Here is a 24,464-nt window from a genome sequence, read left to right as displayed (position 1 = left end):
AATTAATTTTTTACTGTATTATTCTGAAATACGTAATAGTTTTTAGTTAATCAATAATGTAAATTTAAAATATATACTATTTGTAAAGTTTATTTATTTAGCTTTAACATATATTATATTTAAATAAGTATCAATTAAAAAAAAAACAACAAAAAATAGGGAGAAATAAAATACATATATATAACCAAATATTAATTCGTACGATTTAAAATTAAAGTATAAAAAAAATAAAACAAAAACATTATTACATTTATTTTAAAGTTGAATATATTTTATTTATATACATATTATAATAATATGCTTCCGTCATCCGTTAAAAATTCAATTAAAGTCATAATCAAAAATCAGAAAATTTAATAAAATAATTCATTTGCATTAAAATATACGAACCCTGTATGAAATTGTTCTAGTTTATATCTGATATACATATATTGTCATAATTATTAAAATTTTATTTTGGATTTCTCAAATTGAAAATACATAAGTTGTTTGTTTTACCAGGAAAATTTAATTTTCCAGTTTTAAAATCATTTTCATTACAATCTTGGATTCAATATTTTTTAAAAACGATTTTGTAGAGTCCAATAATTTTGAAATAGATGTTCCAAAATTTTCATTTTTTTAATAATTATAATTTTACTTATAATTATAATTTGTGTTCTAAGGAATATTACTAATATTCCTTTTTGCTACACTATTGTTATAATTCAGATTTGCTCAACATTTCCATTTAATTGAAAAGACATTAACTTTAGAATGATATAATTAATACATTGAATATTTGAATCCTACAAGACTTCCGAATTTTTTTGCGGAACGAACTTTATCGACAAAGAATAATTTTTCAAAATTTTAAAATTACAAATATTTCTGGTTTGTTTCATTTGTTAACCAAAATGTTGTCTAAAGTTTTGATTATTTTAAAACTTCGAATATAATAATGTGAGTTTGCACGTCAAAGCACTATTAATATAATTTGGAATATACACCAAAGATTGTAATGAAAATATTCTCCATAAGTTTATTAATAATTAATCATAATACTAAATTTTGGATCTAAATTACCATTAAATAAAGTTCTTTGATTTGTTATAAAGGGTTTTTAAAAATATTTTAACGAAACTTTTTTGTACACAGAGTATGTAGATTTTTTATGCTTTATGTAAATAAGAAAAAAAAATACCAAAGAAATCGTTTATTATACAAAGTAAAAAATAATTTTTATGGCAGGGTTGTATAAAATATAGAATGCTAATATAATCTTCTATTGAAATAACCATTAAGGTGTTGGAATATATGCGATAGTTGCATGTATTGTAGTTCAATTTAATATTATGTTAGAATTCGAGGCAAAAAATAATTATAATTTTAATTTATATAGAACTTTTATTATATATGTGTTTTTGCTACAAATCAAAGAAAAACAAAACCAACTCATGTGACCTCAATATATAGTAAAAATTGTATTAATAAACAAAAAAATTAGATTTAAAATTCTATACGTAATTTTAATGTTAAGTGTTTCAAAAAAAAAAAAAACCAAAAAAAAAAACAAAAAATATTAATAATAAAATAATTATGCGTCATATTGTAACTAAATAACGATATATAGAAAAATAATAATGATAATAGCAATGATAACAATGATAGTTTTTGCAATAAAATTAATAATGAGAATTGTATAATAAATATTTGTAATTATGAAGATAACAATTATTATAATAACAATAGCAATAATAGTCATGTGAATAAAGATATTCATAAAAATAATAATAATTATAATAATAATAATAATAATAATAATAATAATAATAATAATAATAATAATAATAATGATAGTAACAATAATAATGCTCTGGTTACAAATTAAAAAAAATTAACGATAATTTTCAAAACTGTAGAACAAATGGAAGACGCAAATATTTAAATGAATGTCATAGTAGAAAATTTAACAAATTTTCCTCCTCGAACTAAACTTGTCTTCAAAAAAGGCACTTTTTCAGTTTAGAAGTAAAATTCTACTTTAGAATGAATTTAATGTCTACGTTATCCATATTGTTGCTATTTCTGTGAAATAAATGTTAATATTCCGTACTTAAGGTACACTCTAGCAATAAAAAAGTAATAAAAAATACATTCAAATGTTAATACAGATAACTGAAACCAAAATTGGGATACAATCATTGAATATAAAATAGTTTTATTAGATGGTTTTTTCACATAATTATTATTGTTATCATTACGATTATTCGTTATTAATTCATATAAAATGCAATATTTGTAATTAATAAATTATGATGAAATTTCATTTGATTTTGATAAATAATATATATCAAATATTAATAGAACTATATATTATGTATATATTTATATTTATACTTATGGATATATTTATGTATGTATATATATAATATAATGTTATAGAATATAAGAATAATTTATTTAATAAAAGGCCAGTGATACGAAAATAAAAATGAAAATATGGAAGAAAAGTTGGAATTATGAAAAAAAAAAATGTATACGATTTTTGAAATGAATGTATAAATAAAACTAATTTTCCATTAATATAAAAGTGCAATGAAGAGTATGGAACAATATAGAAATTATTTTCCAGCTCCTTATTTTTTCGTATATTATGGATTATAAATTATTTACCAAAATAAAACTACCAATAAGACAATGATTAAAATAAGATTTATATAGTATATAAAAAATATTATTGTATAAACGGACTTACACTTCAGAAACTTGTCAAAATTCGTATACGTATCTCTAAAAAATAAATCAAAATCATTCTAGAAAATCATAAATCAACATATAATTTTATAGAGCTTCGCCTACCAATTTTATAAATTAAATTTAAATAAATTTACCATTAATTTTGAATTTTTGAACTATATTTTTCAAACACTTTTCTGATACATACCTATAAATTATTAAAAGTCTTTATTTGTTGCCAACTTTAATTAAAATATATAAAAATCATTCTACATATATAAAAAGCTAATATGTAAGTTCTAATATTGTTTATATGTATTTGGGAACTCAATATTTTTTTTTTTTCAAATTAAAAAAATATGATTTTCAGAAGATGAAGAGCAACATTGTATAAACTTTTCTGTCTTTACGGCAAACACAAGTTTTCCAAAACTGCATATAAACGGTTATATCGCGAATATGTTGAACTTTTGCCATAATTGAAAATGTTTGAAGCATACTTGAACTTCATAATTTGAAAAACTTGAAATGATTTCGTTTTTGCTACAAAGGAGAAAAAAATTCGGGACAAAGCGTGTACGCTTTTAAAGCTCTTATTATTAAAAATAATAGGAAATCGCTTATAACTTATCAGAAAAAAGGAACCATCTTTCTTATCAAACTTTTCGAGCTTTCTTTAGCCTGTACAGGGTATTCAGATTTTTCATGTTAAACAATATATGTACCATTAAACCTACATATCTAATTCAAAAAAAATATAAATTACAGTTCTTTTCATATTTACACTATTTTGTCAACATTGAAATCACAATAAAATTTTTATGTGGCCACATGCTGGAACAATCATTTCTTTTTTTAAAATTATTAAAACAAAATTGAATTTTAATGGAACTATGTAATTAGTTTATAAAAAGAATAATATGAATGTATTTAGGAACCTATTATACGACTGTACTACCTTAAATATGCATATACAGAAAAACTTAAGGTCCGATACGTTAGCTTTTACACAGATATTAACAATATTTCATAAAATATTCTATTACAATAGATCTAACAAGCTCTATTTAAACCTAAATTCAAAATAGATTTTCTCCATACCTTTGTGAATCTAGGTAACCAAATGCCTGCCATTGAGTGGATTTCTTTTATTTTAAAATCAATAACTCGCATGTTTTCACATTTGTAAAGCCATGTTTGTGAATTGTGATTGCGGAATCATGAAGAAAAACCCTATCTTAAAGGACATTATTACTTGCTCTTCCTTCAGTTACCACTACACGACAAAAATTAGCTAAAAAAATTTATTAAAAACTTATTTAAAAATGTGAATTAAGATTGTTATTAAAAAAATCAGCATCGGTTTAATTTTAAATATTTAAAAATCATATAGAAATAGAAACGCCTATACAACAATCTTTAGAGTAATTTGTAAATTTTTGTGAAATCAAGTTCTTCCAACAATCAATACCTCTATATTATATTTGAAGACATGGTATTTGATTATCCTAACATAAATATAGGAATTCTGTTGTTAAAATAATATAAACGAATCCTGTACTTCCTTCAGTTATTTTCTTCAATGTAAGAGTTTCGTAGTATGCAAGAACGTTTTTTTGCAAAATTCATGAATTTTTACTGATGAACTATGTCGAATTTTATATAGATTTGACTATATATATCTGATTGTCTGTTTAAGTGACTACTCAAAAATTATTTGATCTAGACCAACCAAAGTTTCATTTGTTTTATTTTTGTTTTTATGTCGACATTTCTGATGTTCTGAAAAAATTATGATAAGATAATAAGGAGATTTTCGATAATTCAGATATGCACTTAAAGTTCTAACTAAAATCCTAAAAATCTTTTTTTTTGCATCATTACAGATCTACCAGAACTAAATAGTTTGCTTTGTAGATTTTTAGTATCTTATATTTTTTTATGTGATTTTTATTCTCAAACATATTTCTAATCTTATTCACTTTTTTCTAATTTATTTCTCCATTCACTTACTTCTATTGTGCATTTAAACATCGACTTTTGTATCATGTTTACGTATCTTGTCAATTAATATAAATTGAGGCGAAAGTGACTAGAAAGCCAATGTTTTTTAATATTTGTTTTACACAAGGAAAAATTGCGTAGTGTAACGAGCTCTTTTCTCACAAAATGAATGGAAAACGAGATACATAATTAGGCTAAAAATTTTTCTACAAAATTCACCACATTTTTAATTTTTCTTAATTTAAATATTCCAAAAAAAATTCTTTCAAAATCTTTTGATTTTCTTAGGTATTTGGCATGTTCATATCATAATATTGCGTATCAGTTATCGTGAGTTAACAAATGCTGCAAAATTTTCTTTAGTATTATGCAACTGAGAATCGAATTAAGAAGTGAAATAAGAGAGATAAAGTTTTTTTCAAAGTTATGAAAGAGAGATAAAGGTATTTTTAATTTATTTCTTAGTTCTCATGTAATATGTTTATTAATTTTAATAGTGTATTTATTTCTTTTGCCATGTGGTAATTGTTATTTAATTGAGAATAAGTGGTTAACTGAGAGTATTCAGAATTATTTTCGAAACAGTTTTAAATTTTCTTTTTCACCTAAAAATGAGTCTTCTAATTATTTTTATTTGTTTGGAAAACTTGGGCTTCTTTTTAAAACAATCCTTGGGCTTTCTGTTTTGACGGCGCAAACCGATTCGCACTATGTATTATGACAAAGAATATTTAAGATAATATATTAATATATATTACTATAGAAAGTCGCCAAAAAATTGCGGGATATTTAATAGGTCGAAAGCATAAAAAAGTTAGCAATTACTGTTAAAAATGTAAGAACCAATTTATTAATTTTAGCAACAGATGTAAAATATACAGTAATCCTTGTTCGTTCAAACAACATACTTATTCAAATTTTTTGTTTTTCGTATTATATACCCTTATTATGATCCAAATTGTTGCTACCACAAGGCATCAAAAAATCTACCGAAAATAATGAGGTTAACACCATACATAAATTTCACCAGATATGTACATTATTTATTGGCTTTTTTGCGAAAACAATTGAATTTTCCTATCCCTTTAGCAATGTTGGGGTTATTCTCTATTAATTCAATTAAATGCTCGAATTGATTTTGTTTCGTTTTTTTTTCACGCTTAAATTAATTTTACACAATCATATTTTTTACAATAATCTGTAGAATTTTATAAACTTACTTTAAAGATATTTTAGATTTTTTCATTATATTTGTATAAATGCTATAATATCAAATAAAAAAAAACACTTATGTATTATTTTAATTGTTGGTTTTATTCGCCAAGCTTGTCACCCAGAATTTTAAGTCGACAGATTTGACAGGTCATTCGCCTAAAATTTAGGCGAATTCGCTGATCATAATACCAAAAATTTCATTCGCTTCGCCGATCATAATAAGGGCCATAATTATGAAGTTGAAGTTCCTTTAAAAAATTTATGAAAATTTCATATTTTGAAATTTTAAGGTTCTCTTTAATGTAGTTCAAGAAAATGTTTGCGAAATTCTATACTTTTGCACAAAAAAACATTTTAAGGAAATAAGAATATTGTATGGTTAATTATCAAAAATCAACGATTTAATAATTGTTAGAAATTGCTTTTACATAATTCACTTTAATATGATTTTCATTGAACTTCTGCCGTTATGTATATCTGGTAAAATTTAAATTTTCCTTATTTTTAAAATCAAAGACCTAATTTAAATTCACGTTTCTTTAATTTGTAATGTTAAAAGTTAATCGTACTAATAGTTTTCAAAATTTTTTAAAAAAATTGTCGTTAACTGGAATATGTTATATGTAATATACATATACGTATATACCTACATTAAAAAGGGCGTAGGTGAAGAAACGAAAACATGAAAACATAAAGATAAAATAATAATCAAAATAAATAATAAATATTTAATACATAATAATTTTATGTTAAAATAAATAGTTTTTTTCTGAAATTATATACATACATATAGATTATAAGGAATGTATAAATTTGATTTATATGTATACATACATATGTATATATGTGTATCATGTGTTATGTATATTTATTTACATGATATGTGAAATATAATATGTATAACTTTTATATATACACAAATATACATACAAGTGCATGTAAGATCTATGTCTGTATATATCTATATATATCTATATATCTATACAGATATATATGTATATCTGTATACACATACGTGCATATAAATAAGAAATTTGTAAAATTGTGATTATTTTTGTTAAATATATTAAAATGTAAAATATTAATAAAGTTCCAACATAAATACGTAATTAAAAAAAGAAAAATACAAAAAAAAAAATATAAAATATTTACAAAAAAAGAGAAAAATAAATGAAAGTAACGATTAAATTAAATGAACAATAAGTAATTTATTATATAATAGAAACATATTAAAGAAAAACCAAAACAAGGATAATTATATATTAATTTAAAAATGAAAATGTTCTTATAAAATAAATGTAAAAATTAAATATATTTATATATATATATCAAATACATACACATATACGTAAACTTACATATAGACATATACTATTTATACAATATTCTTATACATTATACAATTACTAATACATATACGTAAAAATATGTTGTAAATTGGCATAAATGCTCCATAAAAACAAAAACAGAAATTATTGTCAAATCTGAATAATATTACTATGTAATTTCAAAGTGTTTATACATTATGTTCTACCTAAATTTAATATGAAATCTATAAAGTATTCATATGCATATACATACATCCATATATACACATATTTTATTCAAAAAATTTTTTTTTTCAACGTAAATTATTTTTGCAAAATATAATTTTTATTCTACATACATAAAACAAATTTTCTATAAGAATTTATGCAGAAAATCTCAAACCATAAGACACAGTGAATAAAATATGTACATAATATATAAATATGTATATATATAAATATGTATGTAAAAATTACAAAGGAAACTATTTCTTTTTGTTTTTGTGACAATTTAACTAAAAATAATAATATGAAAAAAAAAAAAAAACAAAAATTAAATCCAAATATACGTATTAGTAGGCCATTCTCTGTAATTGTGTAAGAGGAGAAAAGAACATAAAATTTGTTGTAAATAAAATTTTTAGATTCAGAATTTAATTATAAAAACAAAAGTATAACCAAAGTGTTCTTTCATTGCTAGATGTTATTTAACTTTTTAATGATTTTTTAATTTATGATTGTTTTTTTTTATTGAATTGTTTATAAGTTCTTCAATTAATTTTTTGTTGTAAGTTATTTTTTTTGTATTGAAATCAGGTTGCAATACAAGTTTCGAAATTCACAGTTGACATCTCGGTTTCAAAAATTTTTTGTTGAACTTTTTCTTTTACATGGTTTTTGATAAAAATGTAAGCTTTTCCACATTTCCATAAAAGTAAAAGCATAACGGGACACTTTCTGGCATCAAAAAATAAAATACTTATCTCAAATGACTTCGTATTACAAAAAATGTTTTAAATAGATTTTTGCTTTTATATGAAACATATTTTTACTTGTTGAAGGGATTGTAAGTGTTAGATTATAAACTAGTTATTGGATCCGAAATTATTCATAACAAAAGAAGGAACGATGAAAAAAGATAAGGTAATTTTTAAGTAAATATTTTTTTAAATTTCATATAAGTCCTAATTTTGAATAAGTCTTACAAATGTCATAATTATTATTTGTACTTCACGAAATTAAGACAAAATTGTTTCTTCGAATTTTTAAAGTCCATGCTTTTTTTATATATGTATGTATAAATTGCCTACAACAGAAAAATTCAAACTCAGGAAAATATTAACTTGCCTGTAGCCTATGTCCATAATTTTACTTATAAAGAAGATAAACAAAATATAATTTAAGTCCTGAAATTTTATGATTCGTTTTAAGAAAGTTCGAAACTCTTAAAAGTGAGTACTTTCGCATAACTGTTTTGAATTTACTAAAATAACATAAATTTTTTATGGTAATTTTAAGGTCTCATGAACGTGAGTTTCGTTCAATTCAATTATTTAAGAACAACAATTTTACAAAATTTTTTTAAATAATAGTAAACAAAACCTTATTGCAGCTTCTGTAAAGTGGTGTGGATATCACAAACTAACCAATTAAAATATTTTGTTGTTTTTTAAATTTATTCGTGTTTAATTTTGATGTTTTCAAAATTTGTGTTCCTACAATTTTCGTTCGTCCAATTTTAATACGCTTATCTTAATACCTAATTCTAAATATATTATTTGCAATAAAACTACAAAAAATATTGAATAATCTTAAAAAAACCAATATATATTAAATTATTAGAAAAGCTTTAATTTTCAACGTAAAAAAATTGAGAAAATCTTGCAAAAAAAACAGTAATTAATTGAGTGAAATTTTTATTGTAATATGGTTAGGTAAATATGTATATAAAAAGTTAAGTATTAAAAATTGACAAAAAAATTAACAGATTCATTTACAAAAGAATCTTTGTTAACAAAAACTAATCATATAAAACATATAAAAAAAACATACAAAAAAATCCTTTAATCAATTAACAAATTTGAAAGAAAAACCATCAACCATCATAATATGTGTATGAGTCCGAAGAGTTAATCGACAAAAAAAAATATTACTAATAACGTTTAGTAAAAAATAGTAACAAACTTACTATTGTAATATGAAAAAAGGCAAATATACTAAAACAATAAATAATAGGTTTTAAAACAAGAGAGAATAAAAACCTAGGTTTATATTACCTAATGTTGAATCCATCAAAAATAATACAAGAATTCATAGAGATGAGATGAAGTAATAAATTATCACCCTTGATGTATTTTCTGAACTTTTTATTTCTTCTTTTTTTTTCTTTCATATTGTATTCTTAGACTTTTTTCCCCATTTTGGACGAAGGCGAGTATAAAAAATTATCTTATTAATCTGTACATCAAACAAACTCATTAATAAAAATGTAATTCCACAATTGTACACACATAAATTTCATATACATATGTAGGTATGTACTTGCATACATATATGTGTACAATTAATAACTATATAACGTATATATTTATGTTATGTGTGTAAGTAATTTGAATTAGTTCTTTGAGTACCTATAATCCTTTTTTTTTCTTTGGAATTATTTGTTTATTTAATATTTACATACACTGACAGTTTTTATCAAATAATAAGAAATTCAATAAAATTGAGAATATTAAAGTGATATCTCAATATATATGAAAATTATTAACTGCATTATAATAATATGTGTTCAAACATGGGGTTATTATGAAGTTTTTATAATATTTTTTTATACGTTTTTTGCTTTTTTTTATTTTTATATTCTGATTATTTGTCTCTTGTAGCTGTGTGAAATCTAATTTATTTTTATAAAATTTTTTATTGATTACACTTCAAGGAAATCGCTCAGTATGTAGTAATCAAAAACGTATGTGTATATGAATATGTTTTTATTATAAGTCTTTTTTTTTATTTTACTTTTAATTTAAGTTAATCAAATATTTTCATAATGAATACAAATATGTATATAGGGTGAGTAACTATTTCGGAATAATATTTAACTACTATAAATACGTTTAGGAGTACAAAATTACATTTAATATAATAGGTACAAAAGGTATAATCAAAATGCGTTATGTAGTATATTAAGCTTATTAAAATCAATGAATGTTTTCTTATTGATTTATTAGTCATATCGGGCATTTTATATCTGGTATATGCATGTTGGGTAAGTGGTAGCTGTAATATTGAAATGTTAAATAGTCCAAAATTATAAAATTAAAAACTTTGAATATACTATAAAAATTATTAACCTCTTTTCTTAAGAAATTAATAAATCTCTTAAATATTAATTTGTAGCACAGGATTCATAATAGTCAATCACTTGCATATTTTACATCAATATTTACATCAATATTTATGGATATCAGTATCCCATGTTAGCATTATTTTATGTTAGAATTCATTCTGTATGGCAGTATGACTATTTAACATTAATGACTAAAGTCCTAAAGTTAACCTTAGTTTGTTGACAAAATAATTCCTTTATTTGATGCCACTGTACTGAGATAATACCGATCGTTTTTTGCGTATTATTAAGATAAAAATTTAATTTAAAAATTATTAAATACATACGTTCTTCAAAATATGGATACTTATTTTGTGACACGAACAATTAATTATTAAAGTTCGAAAAGATTAATATACATACTAAAAAAAAAAGAAAAATTATAATTAAAATGACGAAAACTTTAGAATTTTTCAATATGATTTAATGTATTTCTAGGTAAAAGAAGTCTTTTGCGACTAAATGTGGCTTTGAATATATAATGCAAATATGTATTGTGCAAATCCTCGTACACATAAGATTTCTTTACATGATTACAATAATTGTACGATTTTGAAATTGAACTTTAATGAATTTTCTTTTCACACATTATATGTATAAAGATATGTAATGAAAAAAATCGGTATTAAATAAAGAAAATCTATTTTTGATGTGAAAGCGATAAACCCGCTATGAAAAGTATTAGATTCCTCATTTCTCAAATTCCTGAAAAACAAACAAAAAAAATGTTTGAAATAAAATAGAAAATTATGTTGGCATCAAAGAAAAACACAGCAAAAACTATTTTAGGAATAAAATTCATGCAGATGTAAATATGCAATAGCTAAAATGGAAAAAAAATTATTCAGATTGAAAATTCATATGTATAATAACATTTTAGACATACATATATATTATATCATGAATTCATATGTATGTATGTATTTATATAATATTCCTGTGTTTCAAACGTTCATATGTTAGTATATTACGTATTTTTATTTAATGTAAGGGAAAACAATAATATAAATTCAGCCACACTTTGTTTACTACCCTTAGCAATTTTTCTCTGTTATTCCTAAGAGAGCAAATTGTTTCAAAATTTTATAACATTCACGAACTCTCATATATCTCCAACAATCTTCTCATTTACGCGCATAAATATTTCTACATAAATTACACATATTTTTATTTACTTATATACAAATATTATACCAGAGTGTAAAAATAAAACTAATGTCATGATTGACAGCAACATTTCCAACCATACAATTCTCAATACATACTTATATAATATGTACAACCCCATTTACATTTTTACACATAAACATAATTTAGTTTAAAAAAAAAAGAACCTGACGATCAAGTATCAGGTGTAAGGTGAAAAAAATATTTTGTTATTCTTCTTTTGTTTTGTTACTGCTTTGCCAAAATAATAAGAATAAGCAAAATCACAAACCACATTAAAATATATTTTTTGTCTCTATCTGTTCAAGTTATTTTAGGCTAATTTACACACTTCATTCATTACAAAATGAAACAAATATAATTTCTAAATATGGCATATATAGTGGACTTTGTTTAACTCATTTATTTCTTATGAGATGCCATTTTTATGTTTTTGGTGTTGTATATTCTTCTCTTTCAAACTTTACTATTATGGGGTACGCCCTCAAAAAAAAAGTGTTGTCTTCTTATTCCTTTTCATTTTCGAATTACACATGACTGGTTTTATTATGGCACCCAAAATGGTTGTGAAATTTTTTCGAAATTTTTTCCATTTTTGTGTTTTTTTTTCTTTAGTTCTTACCAAAAATTATATTTTTAGTTCTTTTACTCAACAAAATAAAAATAAAGAAAATTATTGTTTCTGCAATTATAAAAATATTTTTAATTTTTGAATTTCGGGATTGGTAAAATTGTTCAAGTAATTTGTAAGAAGAAAAATATATTTTAAATAAAAATGAACGTTAAAATTTAAAAATACTGTCCGGCGGTTGATAAAAATTCCAATAAAGTTAAGCAAAAATTTTGTTTCGCTTTAAAAGTGACTCTAAGTTAGCAAATAATTGAATTTTTAGTTTAAACTGTTCTTAAAAAATTTATAAATTATATGCAAATCAAATCTCTTCAAATGCGATCAAATTTTTGTAAAGGTTAGATATACTGCATTTTTGGTACTTAGACACACAATGTAAGAATATATTTATGTACATATGTAGATTAAAACAACCATTCACTTAAATTCGAGCAATAGATATACAATAAATTTAAGATGTGAGCTGAAAATTGTTTGGTCGTTAATTTATGGCGATTCAAAGTAATTTATAGAAATTCAAACTGTTTTTGCAGAAGAAATTGTTGCAATAAAATTTTCGTATTTACATAAACTATAAAAATTATTCGACAAACTGTACGTAGAGATTTAACTGAACTTCAAAGTGTTATATTAAAGGTAATTAACAAATAAGATCATCCCGAAATGCAGTGTCAAAAAATTTAAAAAAGATACATACGTTTTGACAGAAATGAATGAGAATAAAAGTCATCTCTACTCCTCTGCTCATTAATTTATTTCTGTTTTATTCTTATAATTTTTTTATAAAAAAATTATTCAATTATTTATTGTTAGATTAGAATTATGTAAAATTTTTTATTATATATGTACATATACACATTTGAAATGTAACTAAAAGTATTAACAAGAACCCTATCCAATATTTTTATGTACTTCTAAGACTGATTTTGATATTTATAACCGTGGTGTGATTTGATGATATTTTGAATTTATTTTAGATTTTGAGAGCTTTGAAATGTCGTACATTTGTTAAAAGTCAGGGATACATGGACAAAAAAGGTCGTTTTTTATAAATATTGAGATGTATATATGTATGTGAACATAAATAGATATAAAAATTTCGGCATTGTATTATTACTAGCTATGTTTTTAGTATGCATGTAAATTTTTGTATTAATTACACTTTTGAGAAACCATGCGAACGACAAAGATATAATATACAAGAAATTACATTATCGGAGAAAACGGCGGTATTAGAAATTTCCAATTAGAATGTAGGATCAAATTGGCACAACCGAAATGCTTCAACCGTTACTTTCTTTTCAATTGCATTGTAAACTTTTGAATGTAAAAACAGTTTTAATATTTCATTAAAAACACTAATTTTCCACACATGAGTAGTAGAAAGGCATACAATTACATTTAAGTCACTTTATTATTTTACAAATAGGTTTTATGTAAAACAAAAGCACTTTGGAACCAAAGTAAACTTGATAAATTTATACTTTTAATTTGAATTTAAATTTAACAAATTCAATAAAATAAAACTCAATTTCTCATCCCTAATAATGTAAATTCTTGAATAACCTTCTTAAGTTTAAAAAACTATGTTGTCGGCTATTAGGATTCAAAGTAAAAAAAGAAGATAATATTGTTTAGTTAATTGAAAGTACATACATTCATCTTATGATGAAAAGTGAGTAAACTATTTATGTGTAAGTTGGTGTTACTAAATCTGACAAAAATAAGCTGTAGAAGTTAGTGTTGCCGTTGAGTTAAAAAAGTTTGAAAGTGTTGGTTTATCTTTACAGTTGTACTTAAAATTTTACTTATTCACATTTCAAACTTTGATTTTTTATTCTAATAGCATAAGAACTTTAATTTAAAGTAGTTGTTGTATTCTTGGATTTATAAAAACAATTCTTTTCTACTCTTTAAATTTTTGTATAATAATTTCAATTTAATAAAACTGAAATATTTAAGTATTCTGCCTTTGAATCGTAAACTTACCATTTGAATTTTGAAATTTTATAAATTGTAACCGTTATAACACTCTTAAACCTTATAACTTGATGCTATTCTTACAAAAATTTGCTTTTTACCTCCATGGTGCAAAAATTAGGTATTTTATTTTAATTAGGTAATAGAGGTTTACATTATATATGTGACAAGTAAGTTTGCTAAAGCTATTATCTTTTAGAAAATAATGCATAACATAAAAATGCAGTTAGATTTGTTTCCCATAAACAACTTTCGAGTCTGTGTGTAGTTATGCTTTTTAAAATTTGTTTATTTATGAAAATTTAATGTATCATTTAATGATATTTATTTTTTTCACTACTGTTTTTTAATAACTTAGTTCCTATATTATGCATAATAGATATATTATGTAGATTAAAATTTTGAAATAAATGTTCAAATTGGCCTAAATGTAATACACATTCGACTTTAAATTTTTATGAAAGGCGGCAAAGGAGGAAAAAAGAAAAAATACATGAAGATACAGCCTGAATCATACCTCAAAAAAATTGAATACCTTTATATACATATATAGTAACACATATCATTATACTTCTACTTGCACAACGGGTGGTAAACTATTTAAAAATAAAATTAAGCGTATCTTTTTTTCTTTTAACTTTTAGTGCGTATATATGAGTGGAATATTTGAAAAAAAAACTCTTACACAAAAATGCATTCAGAAAAATATAAAATTAAATAAGCAAATAGATTGTTCTTGCTAGCTGAAACTGGAAGAAAAAATTTAGAGTGAAAAATGTCTTCCTTCTCAAAATCTACCTAGTCAATAAAAAAGAAACGGAAAAACGATAACGTTTTTTTGTTTTTTTTTTGTTAAATTTAGTTTAATTTCTATAATTTATCATGAATGCCAATCAAATATGGAATAAATTTTATAATTAAGTTATTATCATTTTTCTTTTTAATTTTGGTTTTCAATTTTTTTTTAGTTTGTAGGTTGGTAAAACATTGCCTTAAATAAAACGTGATTAATTTATTATCAATCAAATCTGACTTTTGATGAACTAATTTTTAAAATTAATATGTATGTGTTTAAAATTAAGGTTAATATAGTTTTTATTTTTATATTTTATAAATATTCATTAGGTACACAAAACATTGCTGCACGTATACAATTAATATCAAATGAATTTTTAAACTTCTAAATTTTATAATTATCCTTAAACAAAAAAGGAACAAACCACTTTGTTTTAAACCTCATATTTTAAAATTACAGTAATTTCAACTGTCAATAATTTTAGTTGATCACACTACAATCTTTTAATAAGGAAGAAACCTTTTAGCGTATTAAATTATTTTTATTTATGTTTAATGGAAATTTTAAAATATGTTTTAACACGACTGCTAATGCTCTTATTATAACATACTCCTAAATTATTATTATGCAGGTATTAGATATTTAATTGCATCATACTATATAAAAAATATTGATAGGAATTTTTAAATTGAAAGCAAAAAACTTCATATCATTTTACATCAGAATTTAAATTTTTTCTTAATTCTTAAAGCAATCACATACAAAAATCAAAAAGATAAGCGAATGTTAAACCGTTCGTTCAATCGTTTTTAATATTTTATATTTTGAGGTTTTTGGGCAGGCTATAGGAAAACGCAATTGAACATAATAAAATATCAGGCTTGCAAACTATTTTCCATTTGAAATAAAATTTTTAATTAATTAAGTAAAACAGTTTTTGAATTTATTTCATTGTAAGGGACTAAAGTCAAGCGGCACTATTTATTTTTTACATATTCTTAAACAAAAATCGTATTTTACATAATGGACGACAGATTTTCGAAAAATTAGGAAAAGGACAAAGCAATCAGTAAAAACTCAGCAATGTTATTTTTCACTAAAATATTATTAATTGTAATGAAAAAAAATTAAAAATATCAAGTCACTACTGTAATAAATCAAACCACTAGCGTTCTTTTTAAAAACGAAAGAGGCTTATTAGGCATAGAATTTTCCATGATCCTTATTAAACTTCAATTTAAATATAACGAATATTACTAATTCACTGATCATAATCGCCTTGCCTTCACTGACGATTCTCAAGTTTTCAAATATCTATATTAAAAGAGAATTTCACTCAATTTGAATTTAATATAATGCATACTAAATATATGTATAGTTATAATACAGGCCTGATATTCGCCACAACTGATTTTTCTAAATTGGAGAAAATTTTCTTCTGGAAATTGCTATAGCTTGCTTGTAGAAATATTTTACATTTTGTTGATTGGAAAGCATGAAACTAATAAAATACAAAGTCGTCTTGCATTTTAGGATTGTAGAATAGTAGAAAATTTTTGTAATTGTTTTGTATAAATAATTTCCAATACGAAGATTTCCTAGACTTCCCATTTGCATATTTTTTACAGTCTTTCTAATTCTTTTTTTTTAGTTCGAAGAGATTTTCAGCGAATTCGCTTATTAAATTACTTTAGTATTTAATTTTTACCATTTACTTATCACTAATTAAATTTCTTCATTTATAATTAATCATGTATTTAATATATGTATTCGTGCACACATGCATACATACTAATAACTATTTTTTAAGTATGACATTGTAAAATGATATTTTACGACTAAAAAGTGCATAAAAACTCAAATATTTTTAAATTTCACATTAAGTACAAATCATGCATTTTTTAGCATCTGCAATACTTGTAGCAAATGTTCTAAATAGCTTACATGAGAATAAATAAATCCATTTCGCAACCATGCTATTCAAATTTAAACCGGAGAATAAAAATATAAAAATTTCAAAAGAAGGAAATATTTCTAAATAAATCTATATCTCATATAAAAGCATCCCTGTTGTATAAATGCATGTTGCTTGTTTTAAGTATAATACTTTTGCTTTTATCCTTTAAATAGAAAAATAATAAAAGAAAATTAAAAAAATATATCAAAAAAATTCCTTTTTTCCTTTTAATATATATTGAAACATTTTTACCACATAAGTGTACATTTTAAAAACATTATCTGCACAAAAGTTTATAAAACATAAAATATTATATACAAAATGTATAAACAATACAATATTGCGCATATAAATATGTGTGTACCTATATATTAATCCCGTTAATAAATAGAGAACACAGCTAGCTATAATGGTAGTTTTCTTCCGAAAAATTCATGACATGATAAATGTGATGAAATATTTTATATTCGAGGATTAATCTGGTTGACATTTTCTGATTTTTGCGCTCCATTCTACTTACTTATCAATCAATGTCATTAGATTTTTATAAAGGAGAAGAAGAATATATTACTGTGTAGGAAACTAGGGTTGACACGTTTTTTTCTGTATGTTTCTAATAATATATTGAAAATAATAATATTGAAAAAAATAAGCAAGTCAATTGCAAGTAAGGAAGTTTTCATATCATATATATACGCACATATTCTGTGAAACCCTCCTGATGATTGAACATTTATTCATACATACCCATGGAAAATATATTTACCAGTAACTTCATAAGATTTGATACATATCTGCAACATCACATTTTTTCACAATAAGTTACAATTTATTTATAAGACACAAACATACAAACGTACTTACATTTGTACTTGAGGCATACATATCTATACCGAAATAGATCTATGATTATTATAAAATTATCAACGTAAAAGTTATATATATATACATATATATATATATGTATATATACATACATATAAATGTACATAAGTTTTTACGTGCGTTTTCAATTTTCTTTAGATCACAAAGAAAAAGCAACAAAAAAAAAATTGAAGAATGACAGCTTTTTAGGATTTTCCACAAATTGATTTCAGAGGCATACACAATATACCAATGGTAATCATATAGTGTGTTTTATATAAAGTACTTTTCACATAAATATTTAAATATAGAAAGGTACATACATTATACGTACGCAATATACATTCTTTCACAGATGGAATTAAAATTTTTATAATTAATTATACTTTTAATGCATTTCGTAAAAGGAAAAAATCTTCCTTATAATAAGTATAACAAAAATGATGAATTTGTAAAGTATGAGAATATTTCACTTTTTCAACAATAGAAATTATTTTTATATATACTTGTATGTACAAACAATACACATAAATTTATTTTGATAGTAAAATATTTATAAAATAAAAATAAAATAGATATGTAATTTACCAGGCCTTTTGTACTCGTATTTAGAAATATAATACAATTTCCCTATGTGTATGTGTTTAGTAATGTACATAATTTTGTAAATAAATGTTTAATTCAACATTATATCTATTAATACAGAAATTTTTTAATTTAATTTTTAAATTAACGTGAAATCTTTAGATTATATAAAGCGTTGCAAAACGAAAAGCTCAAACGAGCAACATAGTCGAATAACCGCCAAACTGATTTAAATAACTATTAAATTATAAATAACTATATTAAATAACTATTAAAACAATGTTTTTATTTTACATTGATCTTTCCTATAAATAAAATTTATTTAAAAATTTTTAAATGACTTTGCAGATTATTTATGAGCTCACCATATTTCCACGAAAATTTCTAAATCCAAAAACACCAAAAAAAAACTTTTTATGTAATCTCGTATAAAAGTATACCCTACACTCTACAGCATTTAAAGCGAATTTTATGGAAAATAAATATTCAAATCAAATCAAATAAAAAAGATTTTGTAATCTCAGAACACTGATTAAAAGCTAAACACGATAAGGTTATTCTTGTACATTCTCTAAACGAACGCTTTAAATTTCGATTTTCTTTTTTAAAGACGTAGAGTGTGATCTGAACGCACTCTAATTTTAACGTCCTATCTAATTTTTGCAAAACTAGCATTCATATACGAAAATAATTTGATTTTTAGTTAAAAAGAAAAAAATAGGAAGATATGAGTAGAATATAAATTCTCACATTTCTTTTTTCTGAAAATTTTTTTTTTAAACACGTCATAATCAAATCTGTTTGTTTTTTGATTAATTCTCATATTTCAATTTTTATCCCTTTTAAAATTTTCGCAAAAAATACAATTATTAATTTATCTATTAGTTTTGTAAAGTTTAATATAATTTTAAAAATATAAAGATGGTAAAGTGCTAGGTAACAAATTTTTCAAAATGAGTTTTGCACCAATACTAATTGTAAACGCTCCTATTTCGAAGTAAGCGCATGATTAGAAAAAATTTGTTAATTTCACTTAAAAATTGTTGCCCAAATCGTATAAATTTGGCAAGTCACAAAGTTTAAACTGAAATTAATTATTACTATTGTACAAACTTTGTTAGGCTAACAACATCTTTATAGTTTAATTACGAATCAAAATTGATTAAAAAAAAATCGAATAAATAGTGTGCTAGTTCAACTGATTACATTTTATTTTTTCACTTTATTTTATATACCCGTGCGAATAAATTTTCGTAGGGTATACTAAATTTGCCTAAGCTAAGAAATAACAGTCTGAGATATAGATATAGGTGAATGTTTTTCATCAGCGTCATATTCTGAGCCGATTTAACGATGTTTGTTCGTCCGTCCGTCCATCCATTCCAGCGATAACTCAAAAACTAATTGAGCAAAAATCACCAAATTTTTACAAATGATTTCTTATAGTAAATTCCAGAGCCCTACTTAAATTGTATATGATCGCGATATTTGTTCGAGTAGCTGCTATACAAAACTTCCTTATTTATTTGGCCTTGTCTTAGAAATTATTTAATGAAATTTTGTACAATATAATAACGAAATTTTGTAACTAAAAGTGCACTACTATGTATATGCCATTGTATAAGTCCTCGTGAGTAGACAAAACTTTTATATGGAGGCGACGTTCACAGCTCAACATGTTCGGAGCTACCGGGGTTAAAATTCAATTCCGACTGATTTTTACTTTTTGAAATTTTAAGTGTTACTCCACAACTGTGTAAGACAGGCGCGTTAACAAATATGATTTGCAAACGTCAGAGTAAGGGCTTTCTTATGAATATCTATATAAGTAATAATCTGTTTAGATTTCGGAATTATGTTACTTTTATTAAAGTTAAAAAAATTTTAAATTTCAACTTATAATTTTTAAAAAACGTTAATATTCTAGGTGACGTAACATTGGAGCTTTTTTCAATTTTGGAACAGCTGGCAACCTTGTCAACTGAGCCTCAATTTGGTATATGAGTTATTACGCTACGTGATCTGATTTAGGAGTTATTGAGAAAAATAGAGTACTGTAAATGCTATTTCATCTCAATTTTGTTTCTTTAAGAAAAGTGTGCAACAACCGTTCAAAACGGTGTCTCTGACGGAGGTCACATTGTCAGCATAATCCCAGACACCCGCTCCGGAGCCCCAGAGCGCAGCCACTACAATGAACCACAGAAGGGCTGAAAGAACCTCGCCCTGCGGACATCCTTTTGCAGCGGAGATGAAGAGTGTGGACGACAGACCTAATGATCCTATCCTAATGAATCGTCCGCTGGACTTAATGATGCTAACGTGAAATGGGATGTTATCAAAAACACCCCTAACATCAAAAAAGCGGCCAACTGCTACTTCCCGCACGTCTAGTGAGTTTTCGAGGACCCCAAAAGGTTCCTGCAGAGCGAGTATAGTAGATTTCACTGATTGATAGGCATACTGAGTTTCATGCAAGGGATTGGTTCCCAGTGCGCAGTCCTTTATAAATCTATCAAGCACTTTTTCCATTACTTCTCTCTTTCCTTATTTCCCTATTGTATTTCGTGAGTGAGCTTTTATACTCTTCCCAAGATCCCGACGCCATGACTTTATAAGAAAGCCCTAACTCTGTCTTACACAGTTGTTAAAATCAGTTGAAATTGATTTTAAGCTTTTTTTTTATTGGTGTGAAAAGAAAACTTCCTTTTATTCGGAATAAAATACTTTTTTTTTTTTTTTTTATTTTTCGCTAATATATGTCGTGCGCTACATACGCACTTTATCAAAGCTGATTTTCTTCTAATTAAGACAACAAACAATAAAAATTGAAATCTATTAAAATTAGGAATATTATAACTGACTTAATATAATCTACCTGACTTAATCTAGAATTTGATTATTTATTTTTTTTGTTATTATTTACAAACTAAATTTATACCTTGATTTTAAGCTCCTGTAACTCCGAACCTGTTGACATGTGAACATCATCTACATACAATACTCAGTTTTGTCTACTCATGAGGGCCTATACAATGCTATATGTAGCAGTGCATTTTGTCACGAGACATTCTGTATATTTTCCTAAAGTGTTTTTAAACAAAAATTGGACTAAATTTGAGAAAAATCTTTATAAATTTTATATAAGAAATAATTAATTCGTTCAACATATACATTTTTTTGCAGTATTTATAGGATGTACAATTGTGGGCTTTAACTGTAAATTATTATATTTAAGTGCCCCAAATTCGATATTTGTAAATTTATTTAAGAAAAACAATAATTCTAAAGGAAGTATTTAGTGCCTTGACAGTAATTTGCATAAAAATTTAGGTGCTCGATAGACTTTCCAAAGATTACAGCTTTATTATATAATAAAAATATAACCACTACTTAATAAGTCGTTAGAGTAGCAGATTTTGTTTTTAATTTGTCATGTTTTATTTCGCTTTTTTTAAAAAAAAAAACAGCAATTCAAAATTTCGAATATATATTTATTAATGTTTTGTTACACGACATTGAATTCATATCAAAAATTTGTATATGTATTTCGTCCCGTTTGGTAGCTAGATTTTTAGTAAATATGTCTTCAAAATGCAGTTCGTTTTCCAATAACGCAATTAAATACATGCTTCAAGTGTAAAATTTATTTTAACAATTTGGATTAAAAAGTGGATTTGTGCATTGATTTTGGATAATTGAACTAAATAAAAAGTGCTTCATTTTATTATTCAAAATGAAAGATATCTGATTTTCTATCTGATATGAAAATTATCAAAATCTACAAGGTTTTTAAAATACTTGACAAAACAAAAAAACCTTTATGATTTTCAAACTTATTGTACTTATTCAAATAAGAGTATTTCAACATATAAAAAACAGACATTTTCTTGCTAATGTTAAAATATTTGAAATTTTGTAGACTTTTCGTAAATAAGAAAATAACCTGCAGGTTTCTTTAAAATTTTAAATCTGAATAAAACCCTTTTTCTTGAATATGAACATAAACTTGTAGAAGAATCAGTACGATCAACACCTTCATAAAAAATATTTCCTGAAGCGAAAAAATCATCATCATTAATCATTTCTCAAAATGATAAGCGTATCTAACAATCAAATAAACTTGAATTGTATTTTCAATTATTATATTTTCAAAATATAAGGAAAAATAATAAAATTTTAAAAATTATTTTCTCAATATGATAAAATTATTCAAAACAATTATTTCTGTTTTGTTATTTAATCATTTAAGAATTTCTATTTTGTATAAATTTAACGCTTCACGGAATAAATATCCTTTATTATTCATGTGTATAAAATATATGTAAGTGTGTTTTTTTGTTGAAAATATACACGTGTAATTTTGTAAGTGCCTATATAGGAAAAACCAACCGCCTTGAATATTCTGAAATAATTTGAAATTTCAATAAAACAACTAATTTGAAAAATCCTTGTTTGTTTTCATTGAAATTAAAGGTGGTGTATAGTCATTTTACAGTAACAAAAGGGATAAACGTAATTTCTAACAGTATATTTTGTACAAATGTTTGAATGGATGTGAACAGGTATGTGTTTAGATGAGGTAAATAAAGTTCTTTGACAGCTTATGTTTTATTAGCTTCCATCATTAATTTTAAGTGTACATACATACATACAACATCAGTTTATATTTGTTATTCTGTAGCTATATGCATGCATTTATATATTTATGTTTTTATAGTGTCTTTAATGTTATTAACGACATTTGTTTTTCAATTATGTTTCGTTTATTTTAGAAAAGCAAAAGCAATGAAAATTCGGTAAGCATTATGCACACCAAATTTTATATTGAATTAAAATTGCATTAATCACCTTAATATTAATTGTTTGAACATGATTATTTTGACACAACATAATAAAAATTAAAACAAATTTTTCTTCTTTTTTTAAATTGATTGATGATTCTTACAATACTTTTATTTTTTAAAAGTTTTATTAATTTTTGGCAAGAAATGCTTTCTTATACATCTTATAAGTATGTATGTGTTTTGTTGTCGTTAAGCAAACATTGGTTTTCAATTTGGAGCTGAATTCAAAATAGCTAATAACAAATTTTTAAGGGCTTGTTTTTTAGTTTAACATAACATTAAAGCGTGGTAGTGATTAGACTAATTAACATGGAAGTGCACCAGCAATTTTTTTTTTTTTTTCGTTATTGCATAATATAGAGACAAAAGAGAATTCGATATTAATGCATTTTCGAAGACAATAAATTGTCGATTTTTCAAACATTTCTTTAGCAATGTACAGAAAATTATATATCTATTGCCAAATAACGGCTCTTCATAATCAGGTTTATTGAACAAAGTAAAGTAGCAATGTATAAGTTACTGAGACGAGCAACTTTTTCAAATACATAGCACATTTTGCTTGTTGCAAAGAAAAATTTTTTAGAAATCACTATTATTGTCAATTGTTTAATTTCCGTTACATGTTAAGTATTTTTTATTTGTGAAATAAAAGGCGTGTTACTTCTTACTTAAATCAATTTTAGTAAAGTAGTTTGTTTAATGTTGACATTTTCAATATTAAACTTTTTTTATGTTTGATCAAATTTAATTCTAAATTTGTTTAACTTTATGTCAAATGAAGTATTTCATTTTAATTGGAATGTTATGAATTTAGAATATAAAAAGTATAATTCTTCTAATTTTGAATCTTAGTGAAACAACACATAGATAATTGTAACATAGGAAAATATTACTCAATTCTTAAGATAAAGCAAAATTTTATAAAAATCTACATGTTTCAAAAATTTTGAATAATTTTAGTAAAAAGTCCTTGGAGCATTTAATTTTGTTCTGAAATAAATTACT

The sequence above is a fragment of the Condylostylus longicornis genome, unplaced genomic scaffold (genome assembly GCF_029603195.1).
Source record: "Condylostylus longicornis isolate FDR11 unplaced genomic scaffold, ASM2960319v2 ptg000194l, whole genome shotgun sequence".
NCBI lineage: Eukaryota > Metazoa > Arthropoda > Insecta > Diptera > Dolichopodidae > Condylostylus > Condylostylus longicornis.
Note: the sequence above shows the minus strand (reverse complement) of the source record.